The 17,666-nt window shown below is 46.5% G+C and overlaps 1 protein-coding gene across 7 annotated transcripts in view; it reads right to left on the reverse strand.

Annotated features, from left to right (window-relative positions):
* The window catches only part of ETV6 (ETS variant 6), a 245,253-nt gene that overhangs the window by 49,315 nt on the left and 178,272 nt on the right, over positions 1-17,666 (reverse strand). The gene's annotated exons all lie outside the window — the stretch shown is intronic.

Raw genomic sequence — 17,666 nt, forward strand, 5'->3', positions numbered from 1 at the left:
GTCATGACAGATGCCAACGTGCTTCGGAGAGGACCTTGGAATAAGAGCAGATCTGAGTGCTACCCAGTGTCCTTTTGAAGTGAGAACATTCTAGAGTGGGGCCTGACCTTCGAGAGCTGCCAAATAATGAAGTGTTCCCTGAAACTTCTTCCAGGAAGAACAATTCACTCAGCCTCTGGGAATGAGAGGGCAAAGTAAGGATAAAAGGTCTCTTTCCTTTTCATTTTACTTTTTGATGTTAGAACTTCCTGCTGGGGGTGGAATTTGGACTCTGAGTGGGACCAGAAGTGGGCCAAAGGGAGGGTTGTACCTGAGGTGGAGAGGGAAGCTCAGGCTAGGTTTTTCTGGAAGTCTAACTGTGAGTCTATCTTTTAGTTTTCTGCTGCTGTTGTGGGAAATCTTTGATATATCATTCAAGTGGTTTAGAATAGTGGTTCTCCAAGTGTGATCTGGGGACCTGCCTCTGGGTTCCCAAGAACTTTTCAGGGTATCTGCGAAGTCAAACCTCTTTTCAAAACAATATTTAGAGGTTATCTACCTTCTTTCACTCTCATTCATTCATGAGTATACAGTGGGATTTTCTAGAAGCTACACAACGTGTGATATTGCAACAGACATGAGAATCCAGCCATCTTCTATGAAGCCAGACCTTAGAGCCTTGCAAAAATGTGAAACAATGCCACTTCTCTCACTGCCTTTTGGAAGACATATTCATAAATATATACTTATGCTAATATAAGTTTCGCTTATTACTTTTCAGTAAGATTTTTTGAAACTCTCAGTTTTAGTTTCCAATTTGGAAAATATAGATAGAATCCATATGAGTGAAGCTCTTTCGGGTCTTAAATAATTCTTAAAAAATTTAAAGTAGTCCCAAGACCAAAATGAGAATTGATGGGCTGGAAGGAATGACATGCCCAACAGCATTTCATTCTCCAAAGCTGTACTGTATGAATTAAAGGTTCAAATACAACGGAGTCAGGGTTTGCTTAGAAGGGCTTCAGTCTCTCCAGGAAGTTAACTTAAACTTCCTAAGAAGACTCCATAAGTATGCTTTAAAAGTGCCCTTCGGTTTGATCCTGGAAAGAGTCACCTTTTCATCCTTAAATCAAGCATAACAAAGAACTGTCTGGTCTACTTGAATACGGTGCTTCTCCTCCCTAGTGGATGAGGGAAGAACAGCTCAGTTCCCTTGGAGAAGGTCTAGGGCCTCTGGGCATGACTTTTGGCTCTGTCTTTGCAAAGTCTAGTTTTAAAGAATAGTAGCTGGCTTCCTTGAACTCTGGGGAAGTCCTTTCTCGAGTAATCTATAAGGTAGGATACCAACAGAGAACTACGGGCACTGGCATAATTAGAAATGGGCATTCAAGAGCTTTCTTTCTTTGGTTTTTAAGTTTTATCATTCTACACGGGGAAAGAAAGTAGTATCATGAAATAATAATGTGTAGTAGGCACTGCTCCATGATCCTGAGAAGAAAACACAGCCACTAAAGAATTCAAGGTTTTGTTGTTGGCTTTTAACTGTGCCCAGAAATAATGCCTATTAAAAATGGTCCTTGGATATGGAAGGTGCCCCCAGTCTTTCCTATGACCTTGACAACACACATATCTGGAATCACAATGAAATGGCGGTGGGGGTGAGGATGGTTCAGTAAACTCTCAACTTTTGAACTGGTAAAAAAACCTTAACGTGTACTTCCTATTGCCAGGGGTGTCACCTTTGAACAGAACCAGCACAGCGATTAGTCATCCGTTATTGGGAATTTTCCCCTTCCTCTCCTTCACACAAGCAGCATGGGTACAGCCAGAGCCAGAGGTGGGAGAAGGGGAAGCGGGGGTGGGGTACAAATATGAGGTTCCAGTCAAGCTCGGCCTGGGAAAGAGCCTGGTGGTAGGTGGGCCACAGAGCAGAGGATACTCAGTCAGAAACAGGAAAACTGATGGGGTAGCTTATTGGAATGTGAGCGCCAAGGCAAATACAGAACCGAATCCTGCTCAGGAGGGGAAATGAGAGTGAAATGCTGAAGTTTCTGCAGAGGATTCACTGAACCGGAGGGAGGTGGGGGAATGGGGGTGGGGGGATGTGAGTAGTAATTTGAGGTTCTTTATATTCTATGGAAGAAAATACTCATGAGTAATCTTTTCCCTAAATACAAGAAGAGTCACACACTCCAAACAGCCCTGCTGGTGAAGGGCAGCAGTTTCTCTTTTCACTTCCCCTTAATCTCTCCCACAGCCCGGTCCATGAAACGAGCAGAGTTACCGCGGAAACCCCCTCTCTCGGGGAACCAACATGAGGGCTCTGGGCTGTGTGCAAAAGGGACCCATCGGGTCACAGTCAGCCCAGGGAATACCAGGCAATCCTAGCAATTTTACAAAAGTGACCCTGACCCTGACAGACCAAGCTACCTGCTGGAGGCCACTAAGTAAATGCATCAGAGGGTAAAGAGAAGGTGGACACCATTCACCAAGCTGGAAAGAGGCTTGATCAACTTTGGTGTTCAAAGTCAAGTCCTACTGCTATTTCCTTTTTAATTCTTTAGAATAACTGGAAAAAAGAAGCCCCCTTGCCTCAAACCTAACAGCCCTACGGCCTGGGAGTTACAGTGTCTAAATGGAATAGAGCCGTGGACCCAGAGGCAACTCTATCTAATTAGGACCATTTAATTTAATTAACAGTCACTTATTAAGCATGTCTATCATCTCGCACTATTGTAAGCACTTTGTAAATATTAGTTATTTAATTGAGTGCTCACAGCAACACCATGAGATAGAGGTTCAGATCGGGGAACTCGGGCTCTGTGCACTTAAGGGATGTGCCCAAGGTCATATGGCCATGGAAATAAGAATGGATGAGATTTGAACCCAGCCAGTCTGGCTTCAGAGCGTGTGTTCTTATCCATCACACTATACTTACACATGCATTTCCCACCCAGCGTCAGAATTCAGATTGATTTTCAGCATCTATTAGGGATGCAGAAAAGACTGGGTGAATTGAATCTTCCCCGTCCAAGACTTTGATCGTTGGAGGCTTTCTCAAGTTATCAACAGACTAAAAATAGAGCCAAAAATCTGTATATCCTTGGAGAAGTAGATTTATAAATGGGAAGAGGAGGGAGGTGTAGGTGGCACTCCGCTTTGAACACATCCAGGAATAAAGTGCCGCCCTCACTGGCTACTGGCCCGTGGGCACTCACTGCGCGGGTCTTGAGACGTCACGTGGCTCACAGCTGCTAATGTACCAGGAGCCGCATGGGCGAGACGAGGGAGAACACGGAACACGGCCTCATAGCTCTTACAACTTTAACTCCACAAAATCAGATAATGTAGCCGTTAATGACTAGTACAGGGAAGAGAGAGACCATTTTTCTGCGCCTACGTTCTACTACTTCCTGTGCACATATTAAGCCTACTAAGATCTGCATTTAAAAAATGTTTTATTTATTTTTGAGAGAGGGAGCCTGAGCAGGGAAGGGGCAGAGAGAGGCGGGGGTGGGGAGGGTCAGGCAGAGGATCTGAAGAGGGCTCTGCGCTGACAGCAGCAAGCTTGATATGGGGCTTGAACTCACAAACTGTGAGATCATGACCTGAGCTAAAGTGAGACGCTCAACTGACTGAGCCACCCAGGTGCCCCCAATGACCTGCATTTTTAACATCAGTTCATTTCAGAGGATATTTGAGAAGTATTTTATATAGAATAAATGAACTTCTATTATTAAGAAAATTCCTAAGAATTCCACTGTTTGTTTTTTTTCTTCCAAGTGGGTGAAGTTCACAGCTGTCATACCCTTTCAGGCTCTACATTTCCTTCTAGTATTTCTTCCAGTCCAAGGACCAGCCACTTCATCAGCACATTGTTAGCCTCATTTCAAGGTCTCTCAGCTATCTTTAAACTAACAATGAAAAGTGTGCTAGGAATCAGGACCCTGGACTTTACTACCAAAGTCGCCCTTAATTAGAAGGTGATTTGGGGCATTTTCTCCTGGGCCACTTCACTCTGTACAATGAGGGGCTTAGACTATGGGATCTCTATTCCATTCTGGGTGTCACATAGTCAACACAATCGCACTTCATCTGAATCCTGAAAACCAAAGAACATAAACAGCCAGGACCTTTTTACTACCCTGCTCATGAGGAGGACACCGAGATTTGGTAACTTCCCAAATGACCTTCTGAGTCTTGGAAAACAGATGACATTATCTTAAATAGAGTGTAGTGCCTAAGAGTGTTTTTATTATATTCCAATTCTTGGAAAAGTTATACCGGGCCAGGGCAATAAAAAACATAACATTTTGACAAGGTGCTTTCCAATGTAGGGCCTCCTGTAACTCTCACAAAAGCTCTGTGAAATCCTTCTTGCTCCCATTTAAGTTGAATAGATGAGGAGGAGAACAGGGGGCTCAGAGTCACGAGATGCTCATACCGGTTTGAACAATACTGGGTTTAAGCTCTGGGGTTATAAAACACACTCGTCAAAAACACCCTTCGCTCCCCAACTTGCTGTGGACACAGAGTTTTGATACAGATTCTGTGGCTTACGGGAGAGAATTGTAAACGAGGAAAAGACACCCCAGAGGCGATCTAGTCCAACTCCTGCCCATCTTACTCACAGGGAGACTGAAGCTGGGAAAGGTTAAGAGACTGGACGATGCGCAAGCTGCCCCACGTTCCCGGCTTCCAGCATCTCATGCTGTGTCATAACTAGATTCAATGATACAGAACAATTCTGTGACCCTTGACATGAAGGAGGAAAGTGATCACTTCCTTGCTTAGTCACCCAGCCTTCAGATTAAACGTCCTTTAAAAAAAAATTGTTTTTTAAACATTCATTTATTTTTGAGAGACAGAGCATGAGCAGGGGAGGGGCAAAGAGATAAAGAGACACAGAATCTGAAGCAGGCTCCAGGCTCTGAGCTAGCTGTCAGCACAGAGCCTGATGTGGGGCTAGAACCCATGGACTGTGAGATCATGACCTGAGCCTAAGTCAGCTGCATAACTGACTGAGCCACCCAGGCACCCCCAGATTAAACGTCCTTAATTGGTCCAAATATAACTTCTTGACTGCAGTTTTTAAACCCTCCCCAACCCGCCCACCTCCTCCAGAGATCATTCTTAGCTCCCATGCCTAAACAGAGTGCCAGGAGCAGGGCCAGAACCTTTCTTCCTCTGAACAACAGGCTTCTATTGATAATAACAGCTAACGGTTATTGGGCACTTAGACTGAGTATGTTCTACAAAGATTCTTATTCTCATTTTACAGATGAGCAAAAAAATGTATCATGCGGAATGTGACATGGCGGCACTTGGATCCAAACCCAGGTGGTCTGGTTCCACATTCCCTACTCTGTTTTTTATTTAAGTTTCATTCATTTATTTTGAGGGAGAGAGAAAGCACGAGTGAAGGGGAGGCAGAGAGAGAGAGAAGACAGAGAATTCCAAGCAGGATCCGCACTGTCAGCACAGAGCCTGATGCGAGGCTCAAGCCCATGAACCGTGAGATCATAACCTGAGTCGAACTCAGATGCTCAAGAGACTGAGCCACCTGGGTGCTCCCCACTGTCCCAACTCTTAAAACCCTGCCATACTGCTTCCTGAGTACCTCATAATGACAGCAAATACTCATAAGAGCTTACTGTCTGCCAGATACTGTCCCCAATGCCCTCTGTAAGGAACTCACACAATCCCCACAACAATACTATATGACAGAAACAATCACTATCCCTATTTACAGAGGAGAAATCCTGAGCACAGGGCAGTAAAGTGACTCGGCCAAAGTCACACAGCTAGGAAATGGACAAGCCAGCTGGCCTCGCCCAAAGTCTGTATTATTAACCACCTAACCACCATCGGTCTAAGCTTGCTTGGTGTTTTGGCAGAACATCAAATTAAATTCACGATTTAAAAAAAAGAAGGAGAAAGCTCTCAGTGGTTGTATGAATTTTCACAGTGGAAAAGTATGCAGGCACTAAAACTATTTCCCAGCTGTGTGACCTCAGGCAAGTTACTTAACCTCTCTATATCTCGCTTGACTCAAATGAAAAACGGGGATCGTTTCCAACCTACGAGTAAGTTCCAGTGGATCGCAGATGATGTGCTTATCAAATTTGAAGATGCTATAAAGCGAGTATACAGTAAGTTTATACAAGTGATAACAATAAAAAATGCAGAGGACAGTATGTGGAATGTGGCAAGCGTGTAATAAATATTAGCGACGGTTACTATGGTTATCATTTTCAGTGACCCTGCCCTGCACACACATAGCTAGTGCTTGGAACCCAACCGGAGGAATGTATTTTAATCGATATTAGACTTCATCTTGTAATTTTTTTTTTTACCACCAGCCCAACCTGCTGCAGTCTTTCCGGATTTGGTTCTATTTCTAGTAACAACCATACTTTACAGCTTCATGTCATTTGTGGCTTTGATAAGCATCTGTCACCTCAACACATTCCTGACAAAATGCTGATACGGGTGAGGGCTGAGGTGGGAGCCCTCTGGTGACATAACAGCCACCTCCTTTCAGATGGCTACTGATCAAAGTATCAGCTCCTTTGGGGTGCGAGTGGTCAATGATCAACCCCTTTAAATACTCAGGTAGTTGGACTCTAGTTTTCAAGCTCAGCTGAAAAGATACCGTCTAAAATTCAATGAGATGCTTTCTTCATGTCCATAAATAAGTAACTACAACCTTATTGAAGAGGGCAGAGGGAGAAGAGAAGGAGCAAGTGCTAGGCTCTGACAGGACAACTGTCTCCAACGTGCTCACAATGTCTGTGTTTCAAACCCTGTCCCCAGTTTCACCTGGAAGTTAGATCACGCCAGCTGTTTTTAGTCTGTATGGACACTCTCGTTTCCTTTCCTATTGTGAGTATCAGGTAAACGGGGGCTCATAGTCTTTCTTTCAGTACCTCTTCCATTTCCTACAGCCCTCGGAGATGGCTGTCAGTGGCCTAACACCCTTGTAAGTTCTGTGTTCTCACTTGTCATTTGGGCCAAGAGCATTGAATTTATCTAGAACAGCTTACACTGACTTTTACATCAATTCTCCCAGCAGGCTTGAATTCCCTTATGCCAGTGTTTGCAATACCTGTTTCGGTCTGACAGTTATCCTCCTTGATGGAAGAGAGAAAAGAAAGAGCGAAGTTGAACAGTTTTTCCTGCTTGTTAATGTCACTCTATCCGAACGGAATCGGCAGGTTGATATCATGCTTATTCTTTTTTTAAATTTTTCAAATAATTTATTTATTTGTTTGTTATTTATTTATTTTTAAATAGTTTTTAATGTTTTATTTTATATTTGAGAGAGAAAGATAGAGCAAGTGAGCAGGAGAGGGGCAGAGAGACAGACACAGAATTTGAAGCATCTCCAGGCTCTGAGCTGTCAGCACAGAGCCCGACGTGGGGTCTCAAACTCACCAACTGGGAGATCATGACCTGAGCGGAATTCGGACGCTGCCCGGGCACCCCACCGTGCTTATCCTTATACCACCCGCAATGCTCACTGTTTTCTTAGGCAGCTTCCATAGCTTTCAGCTCGCTTAGTTTTAGTTTCTCAATCTAAACATGGCTCCTACATGCTTTTTCTTTTCAGAAAGTTGGTCTTTCATTTACTATATACATCTTTTTAAAATCTGAGCTCACTGGGCTGGTACATACAAAAAAGCGGGAAGATAAACTGGCATTATCTTTCTGGCAAACATGGTGGTAATTTAAGAGCCCTGGGAATGTTAACTTCTGAGAATCTACCTGAAAATAATTTAGGATACACAGAAGCCGTCCATGCACAAAGATGTTTGACTGTGGTGTTATTTTTTTTAATAGCAGGAGGCCAAGAACATCAATAAGGGACCAGTTAAGCACACGGTGGACAACATCTTGGATAGAAAATTATGCAACCGATCATGTACTTCTTATAAAGAGTATCTATGCCTATGAGAGAACACCAAATAGCGTATGTACGTATGTATGATAATCCCAAACAACGCACAGAAAAATATGACCAAGAATCATAAAAATATTAATGGCAATGGTCACTCAGTAGAATTATAGGTGATGCTTACTATCTCCTGTTCTTTTTAAAAAATGTTTATTTATATTTTGAAAAATTTTTTTACATTTATTTATTTTTGAGAGATAGAGTGAGACAGAGCGTGAGTGGGGAGGGGCAAAGAGAAGGAAACACAGAATCTGAAGCAGGCTCCAGGCTCTGAGCTGTCAGCACAGAGCCCAACACAGGGCTCAAACCCATGAACTGTGAGATCATGACCTGAGCCGAAGTCGGACGCTTAACCAACTGAGCCACCCAGGTGCCCCTAAATGTTTTTAAATTTAGTTTTGAGAGAGAGAGTGCGAGCAGGGGAAGGGGCAGAGAAAGAGGGAGACAGAATCCAAAGCGGGCTCTGTGCTGACAGCACAGAGCCAGATGCGGGGCTCAAACTCAGGAACCACAAGATCATGACCTGAGCCAAAGTTGGACACCTAACTGACCGAGCCAGCCAGGAGCCTCTCCTTTTCACTTTTTTATTTCCCAGTTCTCTATATTAAGCATGTATTGTCTTTATATTTTAAAAAGCCAATTTAAAATTTGAGCTCAGAGAATGTCCCCAATACAGCCTCATCAACTTCTCCAGTTACCTTCCCGCCCACTTGTCTCAGCGAGTGCCCTGTGCAGACAATCTGCCAGAAGTTCCTTTTCCCAAGTGCCCTGTCTCTTCTGACTCATGTGTGAGCACTATGGATCGTGGGGCGATAGCTACTTTTCCTCTAAATTTCTGAAAGCACATTTAATCGTGCCCCTCACTTCTTTTTTCCCATTCTAAGATGATGTTTTGATTCTCCCCAGCATGTCCCCATAACATTTCTACACTGTCTGTCCTCTTTATTTGTCAGACCCGCGTCCAAATTCGTCGTGCCCCTCATCGTTTCTTCTACCTTCTGGGAGATAAAATTGCTAATTGCAAGGTGCATCCGTTAAGAGTTAAAACATGTGAGCACGGAGCAGACCGAGATTGCTCAGCACTTCTCCTGTCATGCTTGGCACGCAACAGTCCCCCAGTGATGCCAGACGGCACAAAGGTCCCCAATCCACCGCTGGGCCAGCTCCGCAGCCTGCGGCTGCCACCACGCTCCCAGCCAAAAACCACTCTCTTCGGGTAGGATGCTTCAGATCTGTCCAGTCCCCTTTACCGTTACCATATGCCGCCGCATCGGGATCAGCCCCACAACTGTTCTGTGAGGGAACTAATGCTGGCATCACCGTCCTTGCTGAGGGAGCCGAAGCTCAGAGAGGGGAAGGGACTGTCCCAAGGTCACAATGCGCCTGGACCAGAACCGCAGCCCCAGGTGAGTTCAGTGAACTGGGTCAAAGGATGCAAAGGATATAAACGTCTCCCCTGTACTCCGAAATGCATGGTAATGACGCAAGAGAATTAGCAGCAAGAAATCATCAACCAACTTCCCATGGCGGGTCTGGTTTAGCTTTCGATCCAGAACTCTGAGCAATATCCAGAAGCCTGCCTCTGTCCTCTGCAAAGAGGGCTGCAGTGGGCAGGCTTTACTGTAAGATAAACTAACCCCCCGAAGCCAAACCAAGTATCATCAGAGTCCTCTGAGCCACTTCCCAGAGAACCTTCCAGGAGATTCTTGGGACTCTCCTCTCTGACAGCCAGTTCTCCAGTTCCCACCCTAGGCTCGGTCTCGGAGATAATCTGACAAGTCCGGTATTCCCATCTCTCTGGATCTGTCTCTAACCTTGGATTTGCTATTTGATCAGAACTGCTTCTAGCACAAAAATTCTGTCACTAAGGAATGAGAAGTTCCAAAACATGTCCTATTTTCGTCCTCAAGGTTAGCCTGTTTCTCAGCACTAAGTTCCCAAGTAGAGGTTAGAAGGTTCTACCTACGTCTTTTGGCCCAGATCCTCAAAGCAAGAATACTACATGTTCACATTTAGACCCAGAGTCCTACTTGATGCCCTCAAAAATTTTTTCTTATTGCCTTCATTGTATGGATTTTTCTGGCTTTCATTCAGATTTACCCACAAAAGGGTTCTTATTAGCAGCAAACCTATTGACAGAAAAGCTGGCCCAGGGTTGGCCTACCCTCACAAGGACATAAGAGTCCTTCCCATTTCTGCTTTTGGGCAGCAAGCCCAATGTGGTGAGAGGCATGTAATAGTTTAGATAAAAACTTGGGTTTTGGACTTAGTCCTGAGTTCAAATACTGGCCGTGTCACCTCGTAGGCTCAGCAGTTTGGGGCAAGTTGTATCTCTGAACCTCAGTTTCTCCAGCAGTGAAATGGGCCACGAATAGTACTTATCTCCTTGGGCAAACTGAAGTATGACATAAGACAACCCTTACAAAGACTTCCCACCACGTCTGGTTTGCGGGAAGTTCGCGGTATGTTTTGGGGGGCTGGGTAGGACAGAGGCTGGATGGCAGATTAACTACTTTGCCCCGTGTCTCCAGGAGACTGAACTCCTTTCTGCAGCTCACTGGGGCCTCAGAAACTGGAGCAGGGGTTCTCAAAGGCTGTGTGAAGGCTCTGGCAGGAGCCATGGGGCTCGCACAGGGCTTTGAGGAGGGGACTGGCATTATCCGTGCGCATTGCAGGCTGGGAAAATGACTCAGGAGGCAACAGAAAGAAAGGACGGGGGCAGATGAGAGGTTGGAGGAAGCAAGGTCAGATGTGGAACCCATTTAGGTACTGGACAAGGGTAAGGCAAGTGAAGGGCTCGCTTTGGGTGCCGAATTTCAAAATTTTCACGACGAACAAAATAGCAACATTTTAACCACAGCACTATTGAGAAGAGAGAGGATGAGGGGGTAGTGGTAGCAATGAAGAGGGGGGCACTGTACTCCTCATGCTTCAGAGATAATGGATCCCTCTGAGAACTGAGGGAGAGCCGTGGACCCTCTTTCGAAATGCACATGCATGCACATAGGCACACAAATATTTGGCTACAATTTTTAAGGTCAGAGACTACCTCGCGTTTATGTAGGAACCCCTGGAGAATCAGGGTAGTAATTTTTAGCCTCGTGTATGCAAACAGGCCTGACTACAGGTACTAGCCTTTCTAGTAAGAAGCAATTTAAGAGTGAGAAGAGAAGACACATACTCAACTGTCCTGGTATTTTGTGGACAAAAAGAGAAGAGAGGCAGGAAGGGTGCCTTTGTCACACTGCAAAGCATGTGGGGGGCAATGAAATGATGAAAGGCAACTGTGGGGGTCAGTTCTTTATGAAATGCACACACCTGACCTTAAATATGGAATGCCTCTTCCTCGGGTATTTTAGGAATCATAGCTAACACACGGCAAGTTTGCACTCATACTGGTGAAGATTGAGCACTGCAAATTATTTTAATTTAGGAACAGTGAGGCAGCTGGGATGGGAGAACTACCACTGAGGGAAAGATGTGATCGAAAGAGGAATTTCTAAAGGAAAGAGGCAAGTAAGGGCAGCATTTCTCATCCCACAGGGCAGAAAGAAACTCTTTTCTGTTTTTTTTTATTACTGTTTTAAGTGTATATATATTTGAGGTGGGGAGCATAGAGTTGGAGAAAAATCTTAAGCAGGTTGTGCACTATCAGTTCAGAGCCTGATGATGGGCTGAACTCTGAAACCTCAAGCTTCTGAGCTGAGCTGAGCCGAAATCAAGAGCCAGTGATTTACCTGACTGAGCTACCCAGATGCCCCCAGAAACACTTTATTTTCAATTTTATTGTATTTACACACACATGAAGAAGTCCATTTTTAAGAGGAACAAAACTTAGGAAAATAGATATTAAAAGTTGAAATGCTCCTTAAATAGATTAAGGGGCAGACTGGGAAATTGCTAGGGAAAGCCAGTGCAGGAAGATTTTCTATCAGCAGCGGAAATGCAGGGGTATGGAGGAGAGGGAGCCCGTTGGATTTGCATGATCCACAAAACTCAGATGAGCTACTATGGGTGTCTGAATACAGAGGAACGCATACTCTTTTAAACCACACAGGGTCGTCTCTTGCGCCGGCCACAGCCCACAGAACATTCCTTTGCAGAGCGTAACAAGAGGACAACTCATTCTCATTCCGGACAGGGGCTGCTCCGCCCCATCGCTGGCATGGGAGAGGCTTTCCTTTGTGTGGTTTAGCCGTGCTTGGTCCCTTCCCTCCCGGGTTCTCTTTATTCCGGGCAAACTTAAACAGGCAAACTTAAACAAGCGGGCTGCCTTTTCTCAAGGTGGAGAGGGTCCCTATTATCACTGAGTCCTGTGGGGTGAACAGGAGGCTGGGGTGGGAGGAAGGAGGGGGCGGGGGGAGGGGAGGGGGAAGGGCTGGCAAAAGGGGGCCTGACAGAAGGGTTTAACCTTTACAAGGTTAACTCCACAGGCCTTGGAAGACACATCCATGGCCCCGAAGGCAGATCTCATCAGGGTTCAAGCAACCTGCCACCCTGTTAACACAATGCTTTTCTGGAAAATACCTTCTTGTAAGGAGAATTCTCCCTCCCCTTCCCCCTTTTCATCCATCATCTCCTTCCCTGACTCTTTGGAGAGTGATTCCAAGTGTTTCCAAGGCCCCAGTGGTTGGCTTTGGGTGGCCATCAACTCTCCTTCCCCAGGCTGCCTGAGCTGAAGCGTAGGAGGGGGCAACAGAGGCCGGGCCAAATCACAAATCAGACTTGGAAAGGCAGCTTCTACATAAGGATAACTAGCATTTGTGCGTGTGTGAGTGTGCATGTGTGTATGTGCGCGTGTAGGTGTGTGTCCCAGACTCCTCTCCATCCCTTTCCCCCTTGCTGCTTGTGAGGGAGGACATTCACCGGGAAATGGCTTTTGTAGATTTATTCATCACCAAAGTTGCAATCTTTCTCCTCACCAGTTCAATTCCCTGGCATCCGAGTGGTGAAGGTTACTAATCTCCCCTGGCTTCAGGGCTTAAGATAGTTGCTGGGGAGTCGGGAAAGTGAAAAACAAACCAAACAACCAAACAAACAACCAAGCAACCCCATGCTGCCTTCCAGAACAGCAGGGACATTCCGTGGCCAAAGGGAGACTCTCTCTTGCTGCCAAATACCCTTCTCTTTGGCTCTGTTGTCTTGTCTGCAGTTTTATTCACTCCTTTGGATGGAGGCATGAAGCCGTCTGTGGGAGAGGAGGCCGGTGGAGGGAATCCACTAAATCAGTAGAATCGGTTCATCCCCTAGCTCTGCCGGCAGTCAGCAGTCGGGTGGGCTGGTCAGAGTGAGGGAGAGGACTCTCAAGTTTTAAAGCCAGGAGGCAGAAGGAAGGAAACTTCGTTCACTTCTACATACAGAGGTCTATGATGTGGGATTCTTTTTTCTTTTTTAATGTTCACGTATTTATTTGGAGAGAGAGAGAGTGAGCATGAGTGTGGGAGGGGCCGAGAGAGAGGGAGACAGAGAATCCCAAGCAGGCTCTGTGTCATCGGAGAGGAGCCCCATGCAGGGCCCGAACTCACAAACCAGGAGGTCATGACCTACGCGGAAATCAAGAGCATCAAGGATCAGATGCTTAACTGACGGAGCCACCCAGGCGCCCCCATATGACTCTTCCAAAGGAGCTTTTATCTCTGCACTGGCAGAGGTGTGAGTGTTTATGATACAGATGTGAGTGTCCGGAGTTCTGGTGACAGGGCTCTGGCGGTTTTTTACTTTCGACCTGGACCTCTGGGAAACAGCTGCCCAGAGCGAGGGCCCATCACTGACCCACCCAAGGAAAGTTCATTCACAAGTACACAAACGCTTCCCTGAGGCGGGCAGAGCCAGAGCCAGGTGAGGCCTCCAGGTGGTCAGCAGGCTGCCCCCTATGGTCCTGCTATTCCTAAGGCCTGCCGTCTACTTTGGTTTCTTGGCAAGAATTGCTAATTTGCTGGAACCATGAAAATTTGCCTTTAGCCACTTTATTATAAAATGAAATCCAAATCCGTTCCTGTCACCTACTAGCACGACAGCTGTAGGGGGTTTCTTGGTCCCCCCCCCCCCAAAGATATGCCCCTGTCATAATCCCTGGGACCTGTCAATGTGCCCTTATTTTAAAAAAAGATCTTTGCAGATATAATTGAGGTCAGAATCTCGAGATGAGATCATCCTGGATTATTCAGGTGGGACCTACATCTCATGACAAGTGTCCTTATGAAAGAACACAGGGGAGGGACACAGAAGAGAAGAGGGCCATGTGAAGACAGAGGCAGAGACCGGACTTACGCAGACAGGAGCCTATCTGGTTTCCTTCCTGACAGGCTTCTATTACCGAATATGGACCTTTCCTTGTCTCTCTTCAAGAGCTGTCACTTTCTCTTGAATTTCAAAAATCACTTCCTTATTTCTTTTTCATTTCAAAACCTTCCAGGTTTTCACCTTCTGTTTCTCTTCAACATTACCTTTTATGATATAGTCACCTTGTATTCCTACTAGTTTCTCTTCATTTCGGAAAGGATTTTTCTCTCATTTTTAACTTTTTCCTGAGTTCTGGCATATCATTTCTAAGTTTTCCTAATTCTGATTTCTGTTGTCTATCCTCCCCCATATCTTATGGCATTTTCATAATGAGTTTTAGCTCATCTGGATGGCAGGTTACAGTTTTGAACGTTTCCAAAGCCTTGTCTTTCCGGCATGCTTTCTTTAGGAGTGCTATTCTGCTTCTTACTTTCTTTTATCTTAGAAAAACTTTGTATGGGACTTGACCTCACTACTTTCCTATTGCGCGGTTTCATGTGAAACTGGTTTTCCTGAACTTTTAGAAGGAGGCGCGTTCCAACTTTACAAAGCTCTCTCTTCTATTGTGTTGATGGAGTGTTCAACTATATGGCAGCTTGCTGGTTGAAATTTCCTCATTTTGTTTCCTTTTGGGGACCTTTCTTCCGTAGTCTCTGTTGTTCCTCTCCTATTCAACTTGCTTTCACTCCCGCAGCCTCTCAGTGTGGGGTCTTCCTGGAAGAAGGACCTGGCTGGGAAGTTCCTGAGTTCCCAGCTAGAGCACTCCAGACCATTTAGACCTCATCCCGTGTGCAGTCCCTTGTCTTGGAAGCCATGGGAAGACTGTCACTTTCAGCTGTCCCTCTCAAACAGAGCTTCCACAATTGCCAGTGAGCACCTTTTGGCTGCTCTGTCTGGGCTTTTCCTATTGTAAGGTCCATCAAAAGCCCCACTGGATCTTGGGGCTGGCTTGTCAGCAGTTTCACTCGTGTCCACGGGCTCTGGCGGCACGGTCGCGTTGTGGGTTCTGAAAGGTTGAAACTGACACAGCTGCCCACCCCATGTTCCCAGACTCTGTCCAAAACACTCCAGGTTCGCAAGAGTAGCGTCCTCCTGGTATCTTGTAAAAGAGAGCACCAGCATTCTGCCACCCAAGGGGAGTCATAGCCCAAGAGAAAGCAGAGACACAGCATCCAGAGGGAAGACACGATCAAATGGCTAGCCTCGATGGGCATCAGATGCCAAGGGAGGGAATACACGGATTCTTTCACAGAAAGGACTGAAGAATGATTCTAGTGAAGATAAAACCTCCAAATGGAACAAATGCCTAGCAGAGATGAAAGCAACCACAGTGACAGAAGGACACCCCGCCTTCCGCTGTCCTTCCACACCTTCTGTTTACAGACGTCACGACGGACAGACCTGAGGATTTTAACAAATTCACGAAAGTGTGATGGACCCGGCCTTTGGCTAGCCATCCCGGTGATCCCAGATCAGGGGGACTTATCTCCTCAAGTGAGTGCCCTTCATGCTCAGCGACAAACCACAGTTCAGGGAAACAGGAAGTTACGTGGTCACAGAATTTCCCACGTGAGCCCTAGGAGGAGCGAGTCAGCCACTCATCCCAGAAAGAGCCCGCCAGGCTTGCGGCCAGCTCTACATTGGCTTTCCTGCTTTGAAAAGCCTCCTTTCTCAGCAGGGGGGTGTCTGTTTGGAAGACCCGACCCATCGCTGACACCCTGGTCTCATCAAAGGAGGCGGCATCATAATGATCATTTTTTCAAGTGGCTTTTTTTTTTTTAATGCAGCCGTTGGAAACTTTGCAAGAAATGTATCGATTTGAGAGACTCAAGCTGAATTATTGAGCTCTGGCAAAGGGACATAAATCTTTCCCATTCTCCATGCCTGTTGCCAAGGGCGGCTTCCAGGAAGCAATGACTGTCCTTTCTGGAATCGAAGCAAAAACGCAAAACATTCTATCACCTTCCCTCTACTTCAACCTCCTCCCCCCTCCCCCCAGTCTTCACTGGCAATTCACTGACAAAAGCACTTTACATTCATTGCTCATTTGCCTGAATAGGCATCCGAATTAGCAAAGCCCAAATTAGTAATGCCTGGCTGAGGCAGCTTCCTAAATAACGAGGCCTGATCGTTTTTTTTTGGGCAGACCTGGAGGCCCGCGGAAAGCAAGCCTGCAGCACGTTATTAGGTGAAACACTTCCCGGTTTTAGAACCAAAACTTCCCCTACAGACCTGGATGTGTCAGGTAGAGGGCAGATGTTCACTGATGCCAGAGATGAACGAGACCAGGAGCCAGAACTGGGGTGGGAAGGGGGGGAGAGTGCAGGGACCAGGGGTGGGGGTGGGGTGGGGTGGGGTGGGGCTGTGCCCAAGTGCTCTAATGCACTTGCCAGCGTGAACACAGAAACTTCCTGACATCTGCCGTTTCTTTCGTTTCAGTCTGGGGTGATCATCTCACCTGGCCGTGTTCCAGGGGAATTCCCGTCATTACCATCAAAACACAGCTCGGCCTCATTGTGCTGAGGGCTCATTGGTCCATCTCTCCAGGCACGCACCCATTCACCCATCCGCCTAGCCAACCAGGCACCCATTACCGATTGCCTCTGGTACAGGGTGCAGGGTCCATTGGGGTGAGGGACACGTGGCTTTTAAAGTCTGGTGGGGAGGCAGGGAATGTAAGAAACGGCCGGCAGGCCAGTGCATTAGTGCAGGGCCAGAGGCCTGGACCTATGAGAAAGCCAAAGCAGTTTGGGCAACTGAGGCATTTAGGAAGGTCAAGACTCAGGAATGCATGTGAACCTGCACGTAAGTGAGGGGAGGGAGCAAGAAATCGGAAGCTCCCCTGGGATGCCCAAGATGCACAGGAGACTTGATCTGCCCCAGACGGCCCTGAGCCGTCACCTTCCCAGCTCCTGTTCGAAGTCCTTCCCATTGCAGAGAACACCAAATCCATCCTTCCCGATGCCAGGCCCCCATGCCTCATAACCATCCAGTCCACAGGCGAATGCTGTTGGCTCCACCTTCAAAATGTATCCAGAATCTGACCACTGCTGCCACCTCTGCTGTTACCACCTTGGTCCCAGCCACCGTCGCCTCCTGCCTGGACTTCTGGTACAGCTCCCTGATTGGCCACCCAGTTTCCACCCTTGTTCCCATAGAGACTATTCTTAACATACAGGTCAGAGGGATCCATTAAACTGTGTCCCTCCTCTGCTCAAAATCCTCCGGTGGCTTCCCATCTCATTCAGAAGATCAAAGTCCTTAAGATGACCCGTAGGGCCCCACATGAGCTGACCTGGGTCTGAACCATCTCCTTCCTTCCTTTCCCTCCCTCATCCTGCTCTAGCCACACCGACCTTTTTGCTGTTCTTCAAATATATCAGGCATGTTCCTACCTCAGGGCCTTTGTACTTGCTGTTCCTTTAGCTAGTGTAGTCTCCTAGATATC

Source organism: Suricata suricatta, chromosome 10, assembly GCF_006229205.1.
Source record: "Suricata suricatta isolate VVHF042 chromosome 10, meerkat_22Aug2017_6uvM2_HiC, whole genome shotgun sequence".
Classification (NCBI taxonomy): domain Eukaryota; kingdom Metazoa; phylum Chordata; class Mammalia; order Carnivora; family Herpestidae; genus Suricata; species Suricata suricatta.